The sequence below is a fragment of the Anser brachyrhynchus genome, assembly GCF_964034855.1.
Source record: "Anser brachyrhynchus genome assembly, chromosome: Z".
In the NCBI taxonomy this organism is placed as follows: Eukaryota; Metazoa; Chordata; class Aves; order Anseriformes; family Anatidae; genus Anser; species Anser brachyrhynchus.
Window position 1 is genome coordinate 42,920,682 of NC_137697.1, and position 25,821 is coordinate 42,946,502.

Consider the following 25,821-nt stretch of genomic DNA (forward strand, 5'->3'; position numbering starts at 1 on the left):
GAGATCCAGCATTTTACACATTTCAAATCTTCTGGAAATGGTGCTGAAACAGAATCTTTCCTCATTATTACGCAATCCTATGACAATTAAAAGACTAATTTGTTTTGTTTTCTTTAGTTTTGTTATTGCCATTATCATGATTCTCACACAGAGCTTACCAATAGTTTAACTCATGAATTCTTACCATACCATATCATAGAATGGGTTGGGTTATAAGGTATTTTAAAGATCATCCAGTTCCAACCCCCCTGCCATTGGCAGGGACACCTCCCACCAGACCAGACTGCTCAAAGCCCCATCCAGCCTGGCCATGATACCCTCCAGGGATGGGGCATCCACAGCTTCTCTGGGCAGCTTGTGATAGTGCCTCACCACCCTCTGAGTGAAGAATTTCCTCCTAACATCTAATCTAAATCTCCCCTCTTTTAGTTTAAAGCATTTCCCCCCTGTCATGTCATTGTTTGCCCAAGCAAAAATTTGCTTTCCATCTTTAAGAGGGCTTAAGCCCTCTTCAAGCACTGAAAAGCTTCAATAAGATCACCCCCTGAGCCTTCTCTTCTTCAGGCTGAACAGCCCCAGCTCTCTCAGCCTTTCTTCATAGGAGAGGTAATAATTTTCTTAAGGGTTTTTCTTAAGGGTCTTCTTAAGGGTCTTGCTCAAGAGTTCTTAAAAATGTGTTTATCATCTTTTTGTTATCCACTGTTTAGTTATTTTCCTTGCTACAACTAGGCAATTATTTAAAAGAAAAATTCAACGTTGCAAAAGTTCTGGTTTTTGTCATATCCTATCTCTCTGTTGTATATGCTTTTGCACCTCTTGACCATTATACTCAAACAATGATCGAGAAATGCACCATTCTTATTGCTATTAAAACAAGAAAAACAACAAACACACACACACACCAAAAAGCCCAAACTGATAACTAGCCATACTCATGTGGTATATGAAGTCATAAAAGCAGGTCTATTAACCCAAGCCTATATCTTCATTTTAACACAACACATTTTGTAAGGTCATGCAAGTTCAGAAAACATCCTTTCTCAGCCAATCTACAATCTAGCCTGTACTATCCTACATAAATTTAGAAATGTAGTTATCATACTTCCTCACATCATGATTTTTCACAAACAATGAACACATCCTGAGACTGCTCTTGATCAATAGTGGGCAAGACTTTCACTAGTTCTATAATAGACATACATAATGAATGTGCTCCATTTTTTATTTATTTATTTATTTTCAAGGTAAAAATAGAGGAGGAAAGTATGAAATGTAGCTCCTACAAGCAAAATTCTGTTGCTTTTATATTATTATTGTCACATACGTAATGCGTATCAGTGTTAGCTGATAATGAAAATATCTTGATGGCACTGAGTTTCCTAATTATTACTGTTAATTTCATATAGCAAAGAATATCACTACTGGCATCATCTAGACAACAGAAAATTAGCAAAATAGTCATAATTGATAGATTTGAGCAATGAGTAGGCAGGTGAATTAATTTGCTGTACATCTTGCCCAGTTTACTTCTGTGTAATTGTACTCAGTTTTCCCTAGAGATTGCCACAACTCTTTTCCCTTTAAATTCAGATATATGTAAGTCAAATCCTTATGGAAGCACAAATAGCAGTTATTTACAATGTATGCAATATCTTCAGACCTTATTCTAATGTAAAATAAGGGTCTTTACTATTCTTTGGGTAACAGAAAGAGGCCAAAGGATAAGAGAATGCGGTCCTTACTTTTTGAGGCTTCTGATCCATCTTAGTTCCTTCTAACTGTAATACAGGAAATTTGTTTTTGTGTAAAAACATTGCTTTCAGGCTACTGGTTTTTGGTTTTGTATAATGTTGTTTACTGCTATTGTGCTAACACTGAATTACTGCTTCCTTCGAAATTAAAATGAAGTAGACAATAAATGACTCCCAAATAGCATGTATTTTTGTCCAAAGCATGACTGAATTCAATGAACTGTGCAGAAATTTTATATTCCTTAGGCAAAATGAGTCACTTCTATGTTCTTCTCTTTGTGTAGACTTAGAGTGCCATTGTACTGACACTAACTGCTTCTATCACAGATAGATGCCTTTGACTTTAGCTGTAAATATGGTACAGTATCAAGAATTTGTAATTTGAACCTCAAATGAGCTTGTCCATTTGTGGTATATATATTGTGTTGCTACATCTTTTTGAGATTTTAACATTCAGTGAGACAACAAAGTGTCAGCCTAGCTTACAACATCCTTTACTGTGGAAATAGAGATGGCATTTTAAAAAATGCTCAGCTTCAATTTTTACTTACCTGGAGAGGGAGCTGCAGCAGGATCACTTGAGCTGGAGCAAAATTCAACCCTTGCCAACTGCAACTGCTTTCATCTGTTTGAAACAAACTAGTAGAATAAATTTCATCACTGACAGCAATACCCCTCTGCTTCCACTTCTTAGGCCCTGTGAGTTCAAGAGGTCATCTGAATTGCTGTCACTAGGCAGGAAATTCTGCCAGATCATGTGTGGAAATGCCAGGCCAGCTGATGACTGCAACAGTGTCACGGTATGTAAGAAACGGTCTGAAGTTTTGTTTTTTTTTTTTTTAATCCAGACTTTGTCTACAGTTAGTAGCTGGACTAAAAGTTAAATTCAGCTTTAAGCATAAAGTTTCACCATAAAGAGTCATGGCATTTTTCCCAGGCTCCAGCTCCCCCACCTAGCATTGGTTGATATGGCACATGGTCGTGTGGTTGCAAAGCCTCCCACCACAGTAGATGTATTAAGGAAACAGGCGTGTCCTCAGAAAGCAGATGTCTTTCAAATTGTATTTGTTAGAAACTAAGCATCAAAACTTCCTCAGATGTTCACAAAAAGTATGGAGGATTACAAACTAAATGATTGCAGTTGTTGTATGGAGACTGCTAGTGGGAGGCTACGAAGAAGCTATTGGTTTCTACTGAATGCGTTCATACTGGGCAGGAGATTCCACAGATCTACTGAATCACTCCAGAAGCATTAGACATAACTTGTTCAGAGCTTTTTTGCCAGACATAAATTTCCCCCTCCCCTTCCCCAAAGAGAAGAATTATTTTACGTTATTCTTACTGGCTTCCTAAAGAGTACAGCCATACACCAAAGGAGCGGGACAATGAGCAGTCATGTCACCTCCCACAAGCAGAGCGATGCCCAGGCAGTCTCCGAGCAGTAGCCACCTCAGAAGACAGCACTGCCCCCTGCCCTTCTCCATCTACCCCCGTGCTAATTGCTGGGTATGGTATGGAATATTCCTTTGGTCTGTTGAGGTCAGCTGTCCCATCTGTGTTCCCTCCTCTTACTGCCCACTGCTTGCCTGCTTGCCGGGGATGGGGCCAGACTGTGAAACACAGAAAGCCTCAACGCTGTGCATGCAGTGTCCAGCAACAGTCAAAATGGCAGTGTGTTGCTGATACTGTTTTAGTCAAAATGCCAGACACGGCACCATATTGCCTGCTATGAATAAAGTTAAATCCACTCTGGGCAGGTCCAGTACACTTGCTCATGTATAATTTGAAGTCATGAAGTATTTATGATATTTTACCAATTTGAGACTTCTACTTAAAAACGAGTTCATAGCACTGTAATGACTTTCTAAAAGCTGTTTCCTGCACATTATGCCCTGTTCACACTTGGATGTTGTTAGGAAAAGAGCCACGCCATCAAAACATGTCCAAGAATCAGGCTTTTTAAACTTTATTTATGTATTTATTTATTTTTCTTCTAGCATGTAGGCAGTGCCAATATGAAGAATATCTACCCTAAAGCAATTACCAAGTCCTTCACTGAAACAGAGCAAAAACAGAGACCTTTTTAACCGATACGAGACATGAGGCTTTTGTACTTTGGCAGCCTTACTAACTATAAGGGATGCGGTCCATCTTGCAATGAGAAAAGCGAGCCACTCTTTCCTCATAGAAGATAAGGTTTGTGCCCCCCGCTGCTGTAATACTGAGACAGGCTTCACGTCCCAGTGGCACTGCCCACCACGGACAGGCTGGATGCCCCACCGTGCAGTCACAGCTGATGGTGACGTGCTGCCTCGGCTGAGTCGGAGGACACTTGTGCCACTCGCCCTCCCAGGATCAGTTCATCCCTGGAGAAGGATGGTTGTCACCTTTCAGCTGCATTGGGCCACCTGTGTGGGAATTGGCTCTCCACCACTCGGGGTGCAGAGAAGATTTTGAGAAGGGAGCTTCCTTTAACTGTGTTTTGAGGCAGGGGAGTCTCCTCCACACCAGGAGCAGCTACAAAACTAGAACGTGTTTTTGATTGAAATACATTTTGAGTGAAATACAGGACGAAGGGGAGATGCCGTCCTATGGCAGGCCCCTGCGTTGCTTCGGTGGGAAACTGTTTCCCCCCTCCAAAAGCGATTTTCTCCCCCAAAACCCACCAAGGTCCTGAAGCACACAGGACTCCACCATTCCTTTTTATTCCTTTTCTCCCACGTTTATCGCCCCCGGCTCCTTCACGCCGGGAGCGGAGCTGAGCCCCGCGGGGTCCGGGGCCGTGCCGAGCCGTGCCCGGGGGAAGGGGTCCGGGGCACGGCGGCAGCGGCCGTGCCGGAGGAGGGCGAGCGCGCAGGCAGACAGACAGACAGACAGACAGACAGACACCCCTTGAGGAAGTGGCCGGGGCTGCGAGAGAAAACGAGGAAGGGGCGGCTCCCGCGGAGACCAGCGCGGGTCCAGCCACGCTCCCGGCGCTTCGGCGGCCCGGCACGGCCCGGCACGGCTCGGCACGGCTCGGCACGGCTCGGCACGGCTCGGCACGGCCCGGGGAAGCCGCCCTGCCCCGCTCTGCTCCCGGCGGCAGCGGCAGGAGGCGGCGGCGGCGGCGCCCGAGCGGTGAGCAGCGGGGCAGGGGCTGAAGGGGCGGCCGCTCCGCCGGGCGGTGCGGGGCGGTGTGTGGGGCGGTGTGGGGGGCGGTGTGTGGGGCATCCAGCCCCCCTCCGGGCAGAGGGAGGTTGGAGGAGAGAGGGGGGACGGGGGGCTGCGGGGCCCCGGCACCGGTGTCGCCCGTCGGGAGGTAGCGGCCGGCAAACGGGGCTCCGGACGATGCGCCGGCTGGAGACGTCGGTGGAAAAGGTACAGAGCGCTGTGCCGGCAAATCTGGAATTTCAACGCGGAAAAACAGATTTATCTAAGCCCAGGTGGAGATGGGTTTTAAACAGAGCGAAATTTGTACAACAGGGAGCGGCTGTAGGGCTTCTGAGTGGTGCATGATACGGCAAAGGCTAGACACCCAACAAAATGTCTCTAAAAACGGGCTTCTTTCTTATCAAACTTCCTGATTTTGTTTCTGACAAAGCAACCATAGAGTGTTACTAGAAGTGTTGAAAGCGGGGTACTGCGGGCCTGATGACCAACTCATTGCTGATCACTTCTTGAGTGTGCCAACATTCATTTAATTTTCTTCTTTACCGCCGTACTGCTTAAATTTTGTGCTGGTTGAAGTGATGTTATTGGGGCCGAAGCTGAGCAATACTTCTGTTAAGCGGCACTGACTCTACCAGATGTGGCTAACGGAGTCCCAGTTTGGCCAGATCGCGTGATACATTGTAAAATACTTCCATTTTAAAACAGAATTGTTCCTTTTAAGGGAATGATCTGCTCCTGATTTATTTACCTTTTAATGTTGTTTTCTGTTGAGTTTCTTTCATGCTCTTTTTGTCCGAAGAAGCTTAGGTCTCCTGACACTTTGGGCTGAATCTGCCGCCTAATCCATGGGCACAGCCATCCGGTGCAGAGCCAGTATCAGCATCTAAAGCTGCATATTTTTACAGGCGTGGAGGCCGTAAACTACAGCAGAGTGCAGCACATTGAGGCAGCCCACTTAGAGGAACTATGACTTTTTTTTTTTTTTTATCCCTCTGTTGAGCATTGAGCGATAGACAGACAAATAAGGAAGTTTGAATGTTCTTTATATTCTAACAGTTTTCCTGTGGGGGAGAAAGATTATGGTTTGGTGAAGGCAAAATAGTTTGAACTGAAGGGTTTGGAATCAGTTAACATGCCCGCAAAAGACTGAAGTAGGTAGAGGTAAGTAATTGCCTCAAATTTCAAATTCACTTGAAATAACTGTAAAATCCCAACGAAATACTTTTGAAACGTTCTGGTTTTGCTTCTTTTTAAAAATGTTAACACCATAAAATGAAGGGTGAACTGTGCTGCTCTTCCATTTTCACACTGTGGTTCTGACACAAGCGCAGGACTCGACCCAAAGTTGCATAAAGACAGAAAAAGAAAATTGTTTTTAGAAGCAGATGGCAGGTTATGTTGAGAACAAAATAACATTTTAGAAGACTGATGGTAAAATTATAAGCTGGATTTAAGCACCTGTGAAGATACTGATAACAAAAAATATTATATGGGGATGTAACCACAGTCTCCCATCCTTTCTTTTGGATCTGTTCTGCCAGAGGCATTAGGAGTGAGAGAAGTTACTTCTGAAATGTATGTTGTGTTTAGAGGTTGTGGGATCACAATCATAATTTTTACTTTTTTATTTTTTATTTTTTATTTTTTTTCCTTCCTAAATGCTTTTACAATATGCAGTATTTAGCAGAAAGCAATGAGTCTGCTGCTGGCATTCCTGGTTAGAATGGGTTAGAATGTTATGGCTGTAAGCAGTTGTGTTTGCATCATCTGTACCAACTGAAAATTGAGAGTGTTTTCCTTTTTTTTTTTTTTTTTAGCTTTGTGGACTTTGTATCTTTAGCTTTTTTGATCAGTGCCTGGAGATCTGTTGTGTGCACATCAGCTGAATGTTTAGCTGCAGAGTAACAGAGCTGAAAATGGGATCTAGTATGTTTTATATCTTAATTACAAGGAATACAATAAATATCTTTGAATATGAGTAATAATTACAGAAAAATCATCCCAATGATCTATTTAAATTGTTTCTTTTGTACTTAGAGATAATCATGTGCTTGTGTGAGTTCCTGACTTGGGACAAACATATGTGTACCACTCAGGCTACCCACGTCTTTGGATCTAGAGTGAAGAGTCCTTTTTAGAAGATGAAGATGTTTGTGAGCATGAGTAATAAGGTTCAGTCATAAGAATGAAAACATTTCACCTTGCAAGGGTTTGCAGGATCAGCTTCTTAATTTCTAATTTAGGAGGAAAAAAAAAAAAAAGGCAAAAAAAAAAAAAGCAATTTATTGCACAGAAACAGTTTCATAATCCAATTTAACAGTATTTTTGCTTGTCTTTGACAAACTAAGATCTTGGGGACAGAGGTTACATTAGCTCACTTTTTGATGTTTTAGCTGGCATTTCTAGGAATGCTTGTACAGATAAACATTCCTAATATTTGCTCCACTTTGACAAAGAAACATTAAAAATTTTTGCAGCCTCAATTAAGCATTTTGTTTTCTCTCAAGAGAAAAAGAGAAACCCTGGGTTTTGCAGGATCCTCTTACACTGCAAAGGGTAGTAAAATACACAATTATTAGTATTTATTTTGAGTGTAATAAAAATAATTTTATCACAAAATTCATGGTTATCATCTGCATTTTCAGCCTGTAATTTCAGGTTTCAGCAGGAAGGTTACATAGGTAGTGTCATGTAGCTTTTAATTTCATGATACAGGGTAACATGGAGGCGTAAAATTAAGCAAAAGAAAACCCTTGGACACCGACTTCTGTGTTGCTTGTTGGGGCAACGAGGAAACGTGAGCGTTGCAAGTGCAAGAAGTGTGAAGGAGCCTTTATGCTCCTGCATCAAACCAGTGGAATACAGATATTGCTGGAGGAATGGATAATTGATATGTTTGACACCTGCCTCAGAGAAATAAAATAAAACTTTGTAGCTTGTCTTTACATTCCAAAGCTAAATTTAGGTCATAACTTCCTGTCCCTGTACGTACAATGACTAAGTGACCACTTCTTTAAATGTGTTTGTTGAAAGGAAAGAAAGGGAGAATGTTTTTGAGACCTGCTGGGATCCTCACGTTCTAAGGACACCCCAGTATTTGCAAGATGCTGCAAGCCTTTCCGCTTTACCGGGTACCAGAGCAACTACAAATTTAGCAAGTGTTAGAATCTAAATAGCAAGCATGCAGAAGTATGATACAGAGTACTACTTTGTGCAGTTTCACTATCAGTCAGTTTGTAACTAGCTTATGTTGGAAATATGTTAATTTAAATGGCTAGAACTACCTTGCCATTTGTCTGGCTTTGTCTTTCCTTGCCTTGGGACAGTGTTCTTCAGGACAGGTATGGGATGCCAGGTGTCTTGGATGGATAAATCCTAATATGTACAGCAATTTCTCTTCCTTTCAAAATGCAAGGAGACAGTACAGGGAGTATTTCAGAGCTGATGCTTAGTAAATATATCAGAGGCACAAAAAGCTTTTGTAAAAAAGTAGGATTTGAGGCACTAATATGTAAATCCAGCCTCATAAATCCACACAGTAACTCCTAGGCTGGGGATGGAGCTGAAGTTACAGGAATGCAGGAATCACAATTGTGGTTGGAGGTAGCTAGAGAAAACACAGGCAGGAAGTGTTAGAGTAGAATATATATACCAGGGAAATGGGTGCACAATCAACTAAATATTTTAACGTTATAAAGTAAACAAAAATAGAGTTTGACTTTTTTTTTTTTTTAATACTTAAAAATTCATATCTTAAGAAACAGATTCAGTGAAATGAGTAAAAGGACCAGGGATCAACACTGAACGCATCAGCCACAGCTGTCCTGCAGCCATCCTCCTACATAGTCTCTCTTATTATTCTCCTTTCCTTGGACTAGATAATGAAGTAAGTGAGAAAAGGAAAAACTCTTTATTTTTTAGACCACAGAGTCTAAAACATGCAAAAGCCTGTGGGATTTCTCTTAGTTAAAGCAAGTGTATCTGAGAGCAGAATTAGACTTTAGGATGATGAGCTAAAATGTTAAAATGGATGTCACTGCTGATCACCAAGTGTGAAGTTCTGCTTTTAAAAATTCTCGTTCAGATTTCACAATTGGCTCGACAAATTTCAGCAGAGTTAATCTTAGTTAAAAACAATGTCGTAATGTTTTTTAGAAACGGTATTTCTTGATTTTTGGTAGGGTTGCCTGAAAAGTTGGCTTCTTAATTTAGATTGAAAAACTGTGGCTAGAAACTTACTATAAAGACAGATTTCTTTCAACCTCTTTAAAAACATGGCACAGGAAAATTTGAACTGAACCCCCCTTTTTAACATATTATTTGGAACGAACACAAAAGCAAGCTGGCGGGTGTTCTAAGCAGGTGATTATGGATAGGTTCCAACTCTGGGAAACTCAGCCCAACTTTGGTAATGCAAATCAAGAAAACAAGTTCACTGTATGTAAACACTAAAGCAAGACTTTGGCAAAGTGAAGGTCTCCAATATCTGAAATACAGGGAACGTAGGTGAAGGAAGCAACATTAATGTAGTCTCTCTTTGACATACAGTGTTAGAACTTACAACTGTATATCAAAGAATACATGATATTTTGCTCAAAATTTAGTAAAACCAATCAGATGTTTAAGTAAGGATTATTTTTGTAAATCAGGCAGTAGGATTAGCTGTCTTTTGAATTAGGGGATCATCATGCAAATTTCTAAGAATCACACCAAGACGTGCGGTGCAGTCGACATGCTGGAGGGAAGGGATGCCATCCAGAGGGACCTGGACAGGCTTGAGAGGTGGGCCTGTGCGAACCTCGTGGCATTCAGCAAGGTCAAGTGCAAGGTCCTGCTTCTGGGCTGGGACTATACCAAGCACACATACAAAGTGGGCGGAGAACGGATTGAAAGCAGCCCTGAGGAGAAGGACTTAGGAGTCTTGATTCATAAGAAGCTCAGCATGAGCTGTCAATATGCACTTGTAGCCCAGAAAGCCAACCATATCCTGAGACACACCAGAAGTGTGGCCAGCAGGGTGAGGGAGATGATTCTTCCTTTCTACTTTGCTCCAATGAGACCCCATCTGGTGTACTGCATTTAATTCTGGAGCCCCCTGCATAAGAAGACTTGTTGAAGCAAGTCCAGAGTAGGTGGTAACAAAGATCTGGTCAGGTGCAAGGAAGTGCAGGAAAATATACAGCAGAGGAAGAGTGAATTCAAATCCACCAGAGCCCTCTTTCTGCAAAAGATGCAGTTTTCTGTTAGCCTGCTGTATCAACTACCACCACTGGACCATTTGGCAGTGTAATCACTGACATTGCACAGAGGACTGTACACCATGAGTAAAGAAGCCTGACTATGAGCTATTTTTTTCCAGATTGGCAGTTTGTCATGCAAGAGCTAGGGAAATACTGCCTGTTGGCCCAGAACGTGTTGAGGCCAGGTGCATCCTCTCTCTGCCCAGAGTGATAAACGTGCCTTGTTGAGAGTCTTTCACTGGTCCAGGTGCTGCAAATGGGCTTCCTCTGCGGGAGGAAGGAGAGGGCTCATCCCTCTCTGCATTGCAGTTCTCGAACATTCTCATGTTTTATGTGAGAGGTAAGGGTACAGTTCATCCAACTGGTTGTTCGCTAGCTAAAAGTGTTTGCTGTCTCTTAGACTGGACTGTTGATTCAATGATGTGCTGATTGGTAGTATTTTCACTATGTAGTCTACCTTTCTAATGTATGTGTCTTCCTAAATGCTAGCTAGGAAGAGCTGGCCCCATTTCTGGAAGATACTATTTTTGGAGAAGCCTTCCTTTGATCTGGCTTCTAATTAGAAAATTATTCAATAGATTTTATTTAAGAAACTGACCCTTAATGTTGGCAGTCTAGCTGTGTAAACTAATACCACATTACCACCTCTTCCCCTCTGACCACCCCTCCCCAAGAAAGAGAAAAAGAGACCAAAAAAAAAGAGGGTGGAGGTGGGGGGTGGGGGGGCAAGAGAGAGGGGGAAGGGAAGTATTTTTAAAAAGTTTAGTGACATTTTGATGTGTTTTGGTCTTACTGTGACTTCTTGCTCATAACTATTTTGTTGTAGCAGTCTCTGGATTACAACCCAAGTCTTCTGTAAAAAGAATATATTCCATCTGGAAACGTGCTATGCTGACATGCTCAGTGTCACTCTGTCATTGAACCTGAAAATACCCAGGCCATTGGATGGGAAGTTCCAGTTATTTTTAGCAATTCTTCTTGCAAGTAGACTGATAATATTTTTGTTTTGCTCTTCACATGTTCTCAATGACTTTATATGTTCATTTCACAGCTCTGTCTAGCAGCAGTGATAGCCTCTAGGGTATGTAAAGGTGCTTTTCTTTCTCCTGTTTGAGTGCTATTATTTCTGGAAAGGCACTAAACATGAAATAAACAAACAAACACACAAACAAACAAAAAGAGAAGAACTTTATATAAAAAATAAAAGAACTTTATATATCAGTTCAGTAGCTCAAGTACTTAGAGGTAGCTTTTGGCTCCCCAAATACAGTTTTCTAAGTGCTCCCCTGCCCAGGCTTTTTTGTCAGCTTTGAGAAGAGACAGTTAACCATGTACTCTTCTGTAGTCACTGAAGAGCCCACAGCTGGTGGGACAAATTACATTTTGTTTGTTTGTTTGTTTGTTTTAGAATTCATACAGTGAGCATAGGACACCCCTGAATAGTATACATGGTGCTTTTCCCAAGCATCTGTGTTGGTGAAGGGCAAGCTGTGCCCAAAAAGGTCTGTTCACATCTTGTCACAGGAGGAAAACTGTTTCTCAGGGGACTAGACAAGGGTCTGTCTGGAATATCTTGAATGCTTTCCTTTGAATATTAGCAAATTCCTAGTGAGTCCACTTTTTTGTATAGTGGATTAACGGGTACTGATCAAAGTAAACTACTTTGCCCCAAAGGGAGCATGCTTCTATACAAACGATGCTACCTGTTTTAAGATAGGAATGCTTGCTTTGACAGGAGGCATCCTTAGCCAGAGGCAATCGTTGCATTTGTGACAGCATAAGCTCCCTGGCAAAGGAGGCAAAGAAATAATGACTAGCAGAGCATGGTAAGAAGGGGAAAGGAGGTGTTTATATTTTTGTGATTTTTTTTTCTTTTTTCTTTTTTCCTAAAGAAAAACAAAAAGAGAAAGCTTTGTTTATTTGTTTAAATATGTGTAAAAATGACAGTTTCTATTTCAAGAGAAAGAATAATCCACAAATGTCTGGCGGTATTTATTTATTTCTTTTCAGTAACATTCTGAGCATTTTAAAGTTCAAAGTATAAAAATGCTTTTAGAGGAAAACTGTGAGATGTGAATATTTTTCCAAAGACAGGAGAGTTTGAAAAGGGATGTGTTGTGGAAGAGAGACAACAGATAACGTTGCATCAGTGAAGGATGTTTTTTTTTTAGTGAGCAATGGCTCTCCATAGCCTAAGTACAGAAGCTCATGGAAGGCAGCAAAGGACATTTTGTGAGCACCAGAAAAAATTCCATTTTGTTTGTTTGTTTGTTTTAGAATTCATACTGTGAGCATAGGAAGACCCTGAATAACATACATGGTGCTTTTTCTAAGCATCTGTTTGCCTTGTAATAGGACAGTAATAGTGCTGCCAAGTCAAGTAATATTTCCTCAGGAAATATTTCACTAGCTATAGTGCCTGGAGTCATCTGATGATATCAGAGTGTCAGATGCAGTTTCAAATAACTGAAGGCTTTTCTGTCATGTTTCAGTGTAGATAAAAACATCTATCTAATCATCTTCAGTACAAATCGAAATGACTCTGGAAAGCACAACCAAACAAAAATATTTCTAAAATGACAGCTTTTTTTTTTTAAGCTGGTAATACTTTTAAGTGTTTGTGATTTTTTTTCAGTTCTTTGGATGAATGACTCTGGTACAAAGGAGTAGATAACTGGTGTTTACTCTAAACCTGATAGATGAAGTATAACTTGTTCAACAAGCAGTTTTTTGTTCTCATGTGGCCAAAATGCTGAGGAGTTACATTAACTGGCGCAAACACTGTTTTTACTTAAGATGAGAAAGCCGATAGCAAGGCCACTGACATTCAGAATCATGAGAACACACACAACCTGGCACAGATGGACAATCCCACTTGTTACTAATGGTATTGTTAGACCCAGGTTGTGAACTGCTCAGCAGAAAAATCTTCTGGTCTCAAAGCTACTATATTATATATCTTAGATACAGAACAGTTCAGTTGGAAGAGACCTTCAAAAACCATCTAGTCCAACTACCTAAGCACTTCAGGGCTAAACAAGGTTAAAGAATATTAACGAGCCCATTGTCAAAAAGCCTCTTGAATAATAACAGGCTTGGGGCATCAACCACCTTGCTAGGAAGCCTGTTACAGTGTTTGACCACCCTCAGAATCAAGAAATTTTTCGTAATGTCCAGTCCAAACCGCCACTGGAGGTGGCAGTTTTATTTTTTTTCCTCTGTATAATCAGAGAACTGTTGAAATTTCAAGTTAGGTGTTCAAAGTATCACCCTGTGCTAGAACAAATTGTTGTACTGTATTTTCATCATTCTGTCTAGTAAGTATTTCTTATGGCTTGACCATGAGGAAGACATTTACTCTGAACTATACTTCCTTACTTCCTTGACTGCCCACAGAATATTACTTTGAAAAACAAAGGAATGGAAAAATTTACTCTATTCAAATAAAGAGCTTACTCAGAGCTCTGTTTCACCATTGCATGTCTTTTGATCTTTTGTCATAATTCAGTCCTTTTTACTCTTTTTATAGTTGGATGAGTACAGTGATCACTTGGCTGACCCTAAGTCTCCTTCCATATCCTTGTTTGGTCTTTGTAGTGAGATTCATATTCCTATTTATTATTTTTTACGTACAGTGGAGATCAATAACTCAGTAACACTGTGCTCACTGCTAAGAAAACCTTTCAATAACACAACTATTTCAGCCTTATCCTTGTCTAAACATAACAGATTAAAGAGGAGTAAGCTATGGGTATGTGCATGATCAGCACAGATTTTTTCAAACACTTTCAAGGTGTGTTTTCCTAAGTTTCGCTCCTCTGTTTTGTAAGATTGTTCCACCTCTCTCCATGGATGAAAGGGCTGAGATGCTAAACTTGTGTATTATGTCTGGAGCACCCACTCTCTGCAATACTGATGAGGAAGTTACCCAAAGGGAAGTGCGTAACTGATTTTCCTATGTATTTGCATAATACCTTTCCCCCCCCCACCCCCCACACACACACATATTAGATAACCACGATCTTTGTTTGCATTTTAGCTTCCTTAAAAGTCAAATTTCATGGCTATGGGGAGAGATGTACTACAGAGCCTCTACAGTCAAGTACATCTCTCACGTACTTCCTTCAGCCTTTGGGGACTGAATCTCCATATCAGAGCCTCACATTTGTAACTGTGCTAACTCGGTGAGCTCAGAATTATATGTCCTCTGGAGAAACTGAGAGGAGGGAAAAAAAGTGAATCAAAATACTTCTACTATCTTACTAGAAGGACATTAAACTCCAGAAATGAAGGCAAAATGTGAAGGTCCAGGCAAAGAAAACAGCCATCTCAAACTCAGAAATTCTTCCAAATTTGAAGTTTTTAAACATTATCTAATGATTTGTGTGTATATTTGTCTCCTTGCACGTCCGTGGGGCACTACATCAGTCCAAACATCTTCCGGTGTTGTCAAACACTGATTGTTCTTCGTATATTAGAGGGGGTAAAGAAACCATGTCTCAAATCCATCAACACTAACCTGCTTTTTAACCAGTAGATTTTTTTTTCCTATTCTAGAATCTATAAACTGGTAAAAAGGGAATACAATATTTTAAAATTAATCCATTACAGGAGGGCATTAGTCATAGCATAGAAACATCGTTTGAAAAAAAAAATAAAATCATAGAACAGAAAACTCTTACTGGAAAGTTTTACACAGTAGAACATTTGCCTGTACTCTAGGTCTTGTCATAGCCATGCAGCCTTCCTAAGAGAAAGTTTGTGTTCTCTTGGGTACCATCAGAAGGATGCCTAAAGAAGCCAGGTGAAGAGGGGAATCCAAAGATGTTGCTTAATTTTTTCTCATTACAATGAGTTGTGAATAAATTTAATTTAGGGCATAGGGAGCACAATTAAACATACATGTTACTTCTCTTATATTTTGGCCTAGGTGAGAAGCACCTGTCTTTGAGTGAGGATAGGCTTCTAGCCTGGATGACTTTGCTTCAATATGTTTGTTGTTGTCTTTTTGTGGGGAGGTCAGCTTGTAGGTATGACAATGAAAGCAAAGTGAAAGAAAGACTTCTTGCACCTGGAACTGATTTTTTTTTTCCTCTGTCATTCACTGTGTTGGAAGAACCTTCTACGAGGAAAAAATTAATTGGCTTACAGAGGTGTCTGTTGTGCCAAGAATGCATTATTGCCCACAGTCTTCCTCTCAGAATCGTAAAAGTCTTGATTATGACTTTAGCTCATAGCACCCAGCATGTTAAGGAGGAAATGTATTTTACTGCTTTGTAGTAACTGAAGTTTACTAAAGAATGAAGACTTCCTGAATAAATATTCTGTGTAATTCTGAGATATTACATACAGCCTGATCCTGCAAATACACATCTGCCCTATAGATGGGTAGATGCCATTGTTCTGCTGGGGTTTCAGAGCCTACTTTAGCTTTTATGGTATTTCCCGTGCTTTGGAGAATTCTGGATTTGCTGTGAACTGCTAGATCACATTTCAACTATTTTTTGCCTAGTTTTCTGAAGGGACTGTCTTATGCAATCACTATCCTGTAACTGTCTTCCTGATAATGTTTTAATTTTGACCTAATTTCTCAGTGGAGAGGGTCTCATGAAGAGTCCAACAAATAATTTGTGGGAATAAATGAATGCCTACGGAGGAGAACAAGCCAACAAAGTGTCTCCATTACATGAAAACGTGAATTCAACATGTATCTGTTTGTTTTAAGCCTATAACTAGTCCATAGCTGAAGTATGTGCTTCCTACCTATCCAGTAGGTATTGGATTACAAGGAAGCTGAAAGTACTTGTATTGGTAATAATTTGGAAGACAGAGCAAGAGAAAGCCAAAAGGGACGGTCCAGGATTATTGCTTAAAGACTGTAGTGTATCAATTCATAGGAATCCAGGGCACATTCACAGAGCAGTTTGGTATTTCAAGGAGACATTTACATGCAGTTCAATAATAAAAACTAAAAAGAAAAGAGTATTGAAAATAAAAATACATTTAATTGTATTTAAATTTCTTTTTTCAAACATCCATACACTGACTGCTTCTAGAAACATGGTCATAAAATCATATAAAATCATTTAGGTTTTGAAAATGTATATGAGATCATCTAGTCCAACCTTAAGAGACAGAGTAGTACGGTGGATGAAATGAGTAAAGAAGAATGATTAATCCAATTGCCAGATATCAATCTCCTAATAAACCCTCCTCTGACGGATATCAGGGAAGAAGGACTTAATGCTGGGAAAGGCAGAAGGAAATACCTTTGCAGGGCAGAATCCCTGAGGGTGGAAGGGACCTCCGGAGGTCCTCTTGGGAAATGTCCACACTCCAGCAGGCTCCCCTCCAGCAGGTGACCCAGGACCATGTCCCGATGACGTTTGAATATCCCCAGGCATGGAGACTGTACCACCTCCGTGGACAACCTGTTCCAGTCCTAAGTCACCTTCACAGTCCAAAAGTGTCTCCTGATTACTGGCTCACAGAGTCACAGAGTGGCTGAGCTTGGAAGGGGCCTCTGGAGATCATGTAGTCCAGCCCCTTTCTCAAGCAGAGCCTCCTGGAGCAGGTTGCCCAGGACCCTGTCAGGGCGATATTCTGAAGTTCTCCAAGGATGGAGACGCTGCCACCCCTCTGGGCAACCTGTTCAAGTACTTGGTCACTCAGGCTGGGGTGCAGAGCAGGGATGGGGCTGTCAGCATGGCCTGCATTCCTGGCAGCTGCACGAGATGCAGTTCGTCAGGACCTGCAGGCCGGATGCTGGCCGGAGGGCTTGGACAGCCACGGGCTCGTGCTGGGAAGTGGGAGACTGGAAGAGGATGAGGGACATGCCTTCTGTGTTGGCATATGCATTAAATGCAACCATCGTATGCACCACAAAACGCTCCCCCCTGGCTTTCCTCCGCTCTGGAGACAAAGTTGGAAAGTTTTCCTTAGGGGAGGTAGCCTTTTGGTTTTGAAACAAACAAACAAAAAAAGAACAGAAGAACAACGGAAAAGTATCAGGGCATTTATTGCACGTAGAAGAGTTCAATGTGCACAGCTCCTGTTGCTTCCATTCTGACGTGGAAGAAGACTGGAACCACACGCCAGGCCGGGCGCCTCCCTGCACGCCGTGGGGTAGGCCTCCGAGGAGGCCTGCGTGCACGAGCCTGCTGGGAGGCGCCATTTGCAGGCCCCGCAGCTGCGCCGCCCCGGGATGCTGGGTTGGGCCCCACAGGTCCTCTCCTCCCAGCCGAGGGGCCGTGGCTGGTGGGCCGTCCGCGCGAGTTGTAGCGGTCCTGCGGGGATCTGCTGCGCACCCTTTCTCTGTCTCCGTTCCTCGTGCGGCGGGCAGACGAGCCGACCCTGTGCTCCTCGTGGTGTCCTGGCACCCTGCGCACCACCCGCTCAATTGGCTGCCTGCAGAGTGGGCAGGTGTTGTTCTGTCTGCTCCAGCGTCGGATGCAGGTGGAGCAGAAGCGATGGAAGCAGCGGGCCACGTAGGCAGCGTCCGTGATTATATCGAGGCAGATGGGGCACGGGCAGTCTGCCGCGTCCTCGGCTGGCCCTGCCTGCTGCAGCTGGCTGCTGCTGCCCCTCGCAGCAGGGCTGCTCTCCTCCAGGCGTTCCTCAGCACCCGACGCCATGTCCTGCCAAGAGAGCCGTGCCGAGTGGCCGCGTGCTCCTTGCGCTACCCGTGGGAAAGCAAGGAGAGCCCAAGAACGCGGTGGGAGAGGGGTGGCAAGGGCTTCCCAGGGGGCTCCTGGTGGGCTGAGAAGCAGCGTTGGCAGCCTTTGGTGCAGCCTTGGGCAAAAGGGCCTGGGCAGGGGGAGCACGTGCGGCTCATGGTGGAGCGGCTCCAGGTGGGGCTTGGCAGGAGCTGGGGCAGGGCAGACACAAGTGAGTGGGGCAGGATGGGATGTGCTTCTGCACCCTGTTGGACGTGTGAGGCAGAAGAGGAGGAAGAGCAGGAAGGGGAGCCTTGATGTCCTCCTCACTTGCCCAGTGCTCAAGCCCAAGGTGGGCTCTGGCATCCTGTCAGCAAGCGCTGGGGGAAGAGCTGGCATGCCCAGGACCCTGGAGTCCCAAGGCTCCATCCCAAACAAAGCTGGAGTTAGCCCAGGGTACCTGAAGGAGGTGGTCAGGAAAGGCACAGCAATGCACTGGGAGCCTTGAGCACTTCTCACAGCCCCAGCACACTCCTCGTGCCCACAGCCACAGGCCAGTCGCTCTGTGGGACCCTCAGCACCCCACAGCCAGGCAGCAGGGACAGCAGCACTGGCGGGGGGCTGCCTTGGCTCACGTCTACAGCTGTCGCTCTCCGCAAAGCCAAGAGTTGGCCAGCACGCTCACAGTCCTGCTCGAGCCTGCACAACTTGCGCGTGTGCCTGCACGAGCCCTGGACAAAGTGAGTGCGGACAGAGCCTGCGGCCTCGGCTATATACAGAGGTCACACGCAGTCACATTCAGCAATGGTGACATCACAGGGGGCTCTGAGGCTGCCCGCTGAAGCTGCCCAGCAACGATGGCAAACTCCCCAAAGAGGGAAAGCCTGCCTCACAGGACATTGCCATCCTCTCGGCAACTCTCTCATCTTCAGGCCTGTTGGGTCCTGTGGTGAGAGACCGGTGCCCCCTGAGCACAAAGGCCCAGCACGCAGCGGGCAGGGGAGCAATGCTGGCAAGGGAGCCCTGCTGACCTCCTCAGTCCCATCAGTGCCCAGATTCAGAGGTCCCTCCGAGGGCTGTCAGAGGAGGAGGACTCAGTGCTGGGAAAGGCAGAAGGAAATACCTTTGCAGGGCAGAATCCCTGAGGGTGGAAGGGACCTCCGGAGGTCCTCTTGGGAAATGTCCACACTCCAGCAGGCTCCCCTCCAGCAGGTGACCCAGGACCATGTCCCGATGACGTTTGAATATCCCCAGGCATGGAGACTGTACCACCTCCGTGGACAACCTGTTCCAGTCCTAAGTCACCTTCACAGTCCAAAAGTGTCTCCTGATTACTGGCTCACAGAGTCACAGAGTGGCTGAGCTTGGAAGGGGCCTCTGGAGATCATGTAGTCCAGCCCCTTTCTCAAGCAGAGCCTCCTGGAGCAGGTTGCCCAGGACCCTGTCAGGGCGATATTCTGAAGTTCTCCAAGGATGGAGACGCTGCCACCCCTCTGGGCAACCTGTTCAAGTACTTGGTCACTCAGGCTGGGGTGCAGAGCAGGGATGGGGCTGTCAGCATGGCCTGCATTCCTGGCAGCTGCACGAGATGCAGTTCGTCAGGACCTGCAGGCCGGATGCTGGCCGGAGGGCTTGGACAGCCACGGGCTCGTGCTGGGAAGTGGGAGACTGGAAGAGGATGAGGGACATGCCTTCTGTGTTGGCATATGCATTAAATGCAACCATCGTATGCACCACAAAACGCTCCCCCCTGGCTTTCCTCCGCTCTGGAGACAAAGTTGGAAAGTTTTCCTTAGGGGAGGTAGCCTTTTGGTTTTGAAACAAACAAACAAAAAAAGAACAGAAGAACAACGGAAAAGTATCAGGGCATTTATTGCACGTAGAAGAGTTCAATGTGCACAGCTCCTGTTGCTTCCATTCTGACGTGGAAGAAGACTGGAACCACACGCCAGGCCGGGCGCCTCCCTGCACGCCGTGGGGTAGGCCTCCGAGGAGGCCTGCGTGCACGAGCCTGCTGGGAGGCGCCATTTGCAGGCCCCGCAGCTGCGCCGCCCCGGGATGCTGGGTTGGGCCCCACAGGTCCTCTCCTCCCAGCCGAGGGGCCGTGGCTGGTGGGCCGTCCGCGCGAGTTGTAGCGGTCCTGCGGGGATCTGCTGCGCACCCTTTCTCTGTCTCCGTTCCTCGTGCGGCGGGCAGACGAGCCGACCCTGTGCTCCTCGTGGTGTCCTGGCACCCTGCGCACCACCCGCTCAATTGGCTGCCTGCAGAGTGGGCAGGTGTTGTTCTGTCTGCTCCAGCGTCGGATGCAGGTGGAGCAGAAGCGATGGAAGCAGCGGGCCACGTAGGCAGCGTCCGTGATTATATCGAGGCAGATGGGGCACGGGCAGTCTGCCGCGTCCTCGGCTGGCCCTGCCTGCTGCAGCTGGCTGCTGCTGCCCCTCGCAGCAGGGCTGCTCTCCTCCAGGCGTTCCTCAGCACCCGACGCCATGTCCTGCCAAGAGAGCCGTGCCGAGTGGCCGCGTGCTCCTTGCGCTACCCGTGGGAAAGCAAGGAGAGCCCAAGAACGCGGTGGGAGAGGGGTGGCAAGGGCTTCCCAGGGGGCTCCTGGTGGGCTGAGAAGCAGCGTTGGCAGCCTTTGGTGCAGCCTTGGGCAAAAGGGCCTGGGCAGGGGGAGCACGTGCGGCTCATGGTGGAGCGGCTCCAGGTGGGGCTTGGCAGGAGCTGGGGCAGGGCAGACACAAGTGAGTGGGGCAGGATGGGATGTGCTTCTGCACCCTGTTGGACGTGTGAGGCAGAAGAGGAGGAAGAGCAGGAAGGGGAGCCTTGATGACCTCCTCACTTGCCCAGTGCTCAAGCCCAAGGTGGGCTCTGGCATCCTGTCAGCAAGCGCTGGGGGAAGAGCTGGCATGCCCAGGACCCTGGAGTCCCAAGGCTCCATCCCAAACAAAGCTGGAGTTAGCCCAGGGTACCTGAAGGAGGTGGTCAGGAAAGGCACAGCAATGCACTGGGAGCCTTGAGCACTTCTCACAGCCCCAGCACACTCCTCGTGCCCACAGCCACAGGCCAGTCGCTCTGTGGGACCCTCAGCACCCCACAGCCAGGCAGCAGGGACAGCAGCACTGGCGGGGGGCTGCCTTGGCTCACGTCTACAGCTGTCGCTCTCCGCAAAGCCAAGAGTTGGCCAGCACGCTCACAGTCCTGATCGAGCCTGCACAACTTGCGCGTGTGCCTGCACGAGCCCTGGACAAAGTGAGTGCGGACAGAGCCTGCGGCCTCGGCTATATACAGAGGTCACACGCAGTCACATTCAGCAATGGTGACATCACAGGGGGCTCTGAGGCTGCCCGCTGAAGCTGCCCAGCAACGATGGCAAACTCCCCAAAGAGGGAAAGCCTGCCTCACAGGACATTGCCATCCTCTCGGCAACTCTCTCATCTTCAGGCCTGTTGGGTCCTGTGGTGAGAGACCGGTGCCCCCTGAGCACAAAGGCCCAGCACGCAGCGGGCAGGGGAGCAATGCTGGCAAGGGAGCCCTGCTGACCTCCTCAGTCCCATCAGTGCCCAGATTCAGAGGTCCCTCCGAGGGCTGTCAGAGGAGGAGGACTCAGTGCTGGGAAAAGCAGAGGGAAACCCCTTGAGAGGACAGAATGGCTGAGGGTGGAAGGGACCTCCGGAGGTCCTCTTGGGAAATGTCCACACTCCAGCAGGCTCCCCTCCAGCAGGTGACCCAGGACCATGTCCCGATGACGTTTGAATATCCCCAGGCATGGAGACTGTACCACCTCCGTGGACAACCTGTTCCAGTCCTAAGTCACCTTCACAGTCCAAAAGTGTCTCCTGATTACTGGCTCACAGAGTCACTGAGTGGCTGAGCTTCGAAATGGTCTCTGGAATTAATCTAGACCATCTTCTCGTCTCAAGCTGGGCCTTCTTCAGTGCATTTCCCAGGATCACATCCTGGCATATTTTGAATATGTCCAGAGAAGGAGACTCCGCTAGTCCTCCTGGCAGTATTTTCTACCATTTTGTCACTCTCACAGTAAAGATTTTTTTCCTCATGTTCTGATGGAACTTCCTGTGTTTCAGTTTTTGCCTGTTGCTCTTGTCCTTTCACTTGTTACCACTGAAAAGAGTCTATCCCTATCTTTTGATACTCTCTCACCAGGTACTTACATACATTGATATGATCCCCTCTCACTCTGCTCTTCTCCAAGCTAAACAGGCTCATCTCTCTGGGTCTCTCTTTGTATGACAGATGCTCTTTGTCTATCATGGTCTTCTTCTGGACTTGCTCTAGGAGCTCCATGTTCATCTTGTACTTGGGAGTCCAGAACTGGACACAATACTCCAGGTTTGGCCTAACCAGGACTGAGTAAAGGGTGGAGGATTACTTCCCTCAACCTGCTGGCAACAGTCTTCCTAATGCACCCCAGGATACCACTGGCCTTCTTGGCTGCAAGGGCACATTGCTTGCTGGTGGTTAACCTGCTGCCACCAGGAATCCCAGCTCGTTCTCCACAGTCCTGCACTCCAGCAGGTCAGCCCCCAGCCTGTACTGGTGCATGGGATTATTCCTCCCTAGGTGCAGGATCCTGCACTTGCCTTTGTTGAACTTCAAGAGGTTCCTCACTGCCCAACTGCACAGCCTGTCCAGATGTCTCACAGCCCCCTGGTGTATCAGCCACTCCTCCCAGTTCTGTATCATCAGCAAACTTCCTGAGTGTGCACTCTGTCTCTTCATCCAGATCACTGATGAGTAAGTTGAGCAAAACTAGACCTAGTACTGACCCGTGCAAGACACCACTAGCTACAGGCCTCCAACTAGACTCTGCACCTCTGAGCACAACCCTCTGAGCTCTGCCATACAGCCAGTTCTCAATCCACCTCACCGTCCACTCATCTATCGCACACTTTCTGAGCTTGCCTATGAGGTTCTAATGGGAGACAGTGTAAAAAGCCTTGCTAAAGTCAAGGTAGATCACATCCACTGCTCTCCCCTCATCTACCCAGCCAGTCATTCCATGTTAGAAGGCTATCAGATTGGTTAAGCATGATTTCCCCTTGGTGAATCACCCGTTTAGGAATGAAGTTGAGACTGACTGGCTTGTAGTTTTCTGGGACCTTCTTGCCCTTTTTGAAGTCTGGAGTGACACTGACATTCTTCAGTCCTCGGGCACCTCTCCTGTTCTCCATGACCTTTCAAAGATAATGGACTGGACTGGCAATAACTTCCACCAGCTCCCCCATCACTCGGGAGTGCATCCCATCCACACCCACAGATTTGTGGGTGTTAAGTTTGCATAAATGATCTCTGTCCTGATCCTTCTTGACCAAGGGAAAATCTTCCTTTATCCAGGCTTTCTTTCTTGTTTCCAGGGTCTCGGATTCCTGAGGGCAGGCCTTAGCAGTGAAGACTGAAACAAAGAAGGCATTCAGTAACTCTCCCTTCTCTGTATCGTTTCTCAATAGGGCACCCACCCCATTCAGCAGCAGACCCACATTTTCCCCAGTCTTGCTTTTGCTACTGATGTATTTGAAGAAGCCCTTCTTGTTTTCCTTGACACCCCTTGCCATATTTAATTCCAAATGGGCCTTAGCCTTCCTCATCACATCTCTGCATTCTCTGACAACATTCCTATATTCCTCCCAAGTGGCCTGTCCCTTTTTCCACATTCTGTACACTTCCTTCTTCTGTTTGAGTTTTGCCAGGTGCTCCTTGCTCACCCATGCAGGTCTCCTGCCCCTTTTGTTTGCCTTCTTACTCATAGGGATGAACCAACCTTGAGCTTGGAGGAAGTTGCTTGAATACTGACCAGCTCTTTTGGACCCCCTTCCTTCTAGGGCCCGAACTAATAAGATTCCTTCAAGTAGGTCCTTGAAGAGGATAAAGTTTGCTCACCTAAAGCCCAGGGTTGCAACCCTTCTTTTTGCCCTGCTTCCTCCTCTACATAGGATCCTGAACTCCACCATATCATTGTCAGTCACTGCAAGCAAGGCTGCCTCCATCCTTTGAATCTCCAACCAGTCCTTCTTTGTTTGTTAGTACAAGGTCCAGCAGCACACTTCTTGTATCCTCCACTACCTGTGTCAAAAAGTTATCACCAATGATCTACAGGAAAACTGTTTGTGCCTAGGTGTGTGGTCTTCCCAGCAGATGTCAGAGTGATTGAAGTCCCCCATAAGAACCAGGAACTGTGACCATGAGGCTACTTTCAGCTGTGTGTAGAAAGCCTCATTGACTTTCTCTTCCTAATCAGGTGGCCTGAAGTAAATACCCACAACAGTGTCATCCATGTTAGCCTGTCCTTTAATTGTTACCTGTCGACTCACTTCCTCATCCACCCCTAGGCAGAGCTTAATACACTCCACTCTCACATAAAGAGCAACTCCCCTACCTCATCTTCCTTTGCATGGCCACAGCCATGCATGCAGCAGGGCTGCCAGGGAAGATGTTAGCCTAGAGCACATTGTGCCAAGAGGTCCTTTGTTAAGATGTCTACTCCCCAGTTGCAGCTTTGCGTCATGGGCCCTCCCTTCTTAGGTGGTCTTCCCTAAAGTTCTCTTCACCCATACGCCCGTGATTCAGTTACACACTTCAGCCAGCTACAAGCTGAGAGGTCTGTTAACCCTGTTTATGTACATCTGAATTATTTCATGCTGATTCCGTGGGCTGCTGCCTGGCTTTCCTAAAATTCTGCCCTTCCTTTTAAGTGTGAATGGCACACTGCTTCTGCTGCTAAATCCTGCACAGCAATAGAGACAGGAACTGAGTTTCCAATCCTTTTGTCAGCTTTTATTCAAGGTAATGGAAGGTGGGAAAAGAGAGTTGCAGTAACCTAAATAAAACAGATAACTGGTTTATAGGTTAACATCCCTGTTTTGGTTTAATAATAATAATAATAATAATAATAATAATAATAATAATAATAATAATAATAATAATATAATTTAGCATGCATACATTTTTCTTAATATACATACATTGAAAAAAATAATACAAGATATGCAGTTATCTTGTAAGTATAAAGAGCAACATTTTTCCTTTCATATATTTGTAGTGTTGACTAGTTAGCTTAAAATCTACATAATACACTATAGATAGTGGAGGCTGTCATCTGTTATCTATATCTGAGACTATTTCAAAATTATGTTGTCAAAACCAAACTTAAAACACAAGCAAATCATAATTCTGGCAATGAAGTTGCGAGATAGTTCCTAAGGAAAAGCTTCCTTTAATAAACACAAGTAATGCAAATATAAGTATGTCCTGCTGGTTGTATTCAGCATTTCAGGTATTCTCTGAAAGTCATTATTCATCTGCTGACTTTAAATATGCAGAGGCAATAATACTTAGTGGATTTTTTTCTCTTCAATAGTCGTTCTTTCTAGACTGAAAGAAGATGTAGAACAGATCCTAAATGGAACTTTCAGTTTTATGCCCCATAAACTGTGGATGTAACAGTCTACAATCAGTCCCATTTAAGGTGTGATTGGATCTGGAAAGCATTTGGAGGAGGAAGTATATGAAAACTCCTAATGTTGCAGGAAACAATTCATGAATTGACTGGTGAACTTGGCATGACATAAGTAATTGTAGTTGTGCATCACTTCATCTGTTAAAACAAAGCTTGCAAATATTATTGCAAGAATGCAGTTCCCATTAGTGTCTTAATATATTAGTGTCTTAATATATTCACTTCCTGTATATTTTAATGCTGTCAGTAGGTAGCTGTGGTGTTCTTCCCTGTTTCTATTAGATAGTCATTTAAACAGCACTAAGACAAATAATAAACCAAATGCATCTCTTCCATTGTGATGTATATGCTTCAGTGACTTGAAAGTGACAAAAGTAATTCCAGCATAATACCTAGCTGTCCAGATAGTGAAAATGTCATAGGGTTTAATGAAAATAAGTTTCTCTGCTGACAATGTAGAAGACTGAAATAGCTCAGGGGGAAGACAGGACACAAGAAGAAAAGAAGAATAGCATTCCTGAATTCTGAGTTCTGTGAATGCTTTTTTT

The 25,821-nt window shown here is 45.1% G+C and overlaps 1 protein-coding gene across 5 annotated transcripts in view; it reads left to right on the plus strand.

Moving 5' to 3' along the window:
* Nucleotides 1-4,653: 4,653 nt before the first annotated feature.
* Nucleotides 4,654-25,821, plus strand: part of SYK (spleen associated tyrosine kinase) — a 58,167-nt gene continuing 36,999 nt past the window's right edge. For 2 of the 5 annotated variants that reach the window (XM_080575131.1, XM_080575133.1), the window contains exon 1: nucleotides 4,666-4,883. The gene's annotated coding sequence lies outside the window, so the exon portion shown is untranslated. Of the gene's footprint in view, nucleotides 4,884-4,978; nucleotides 5,112-5,924; nucleotides 6,066-25,821 lie in introns of those variants that run through there. The other 3 variants (XM_080575132.1, XM_080575130.1, XM_080575129.1) reach the window with 3 other exon arrangements.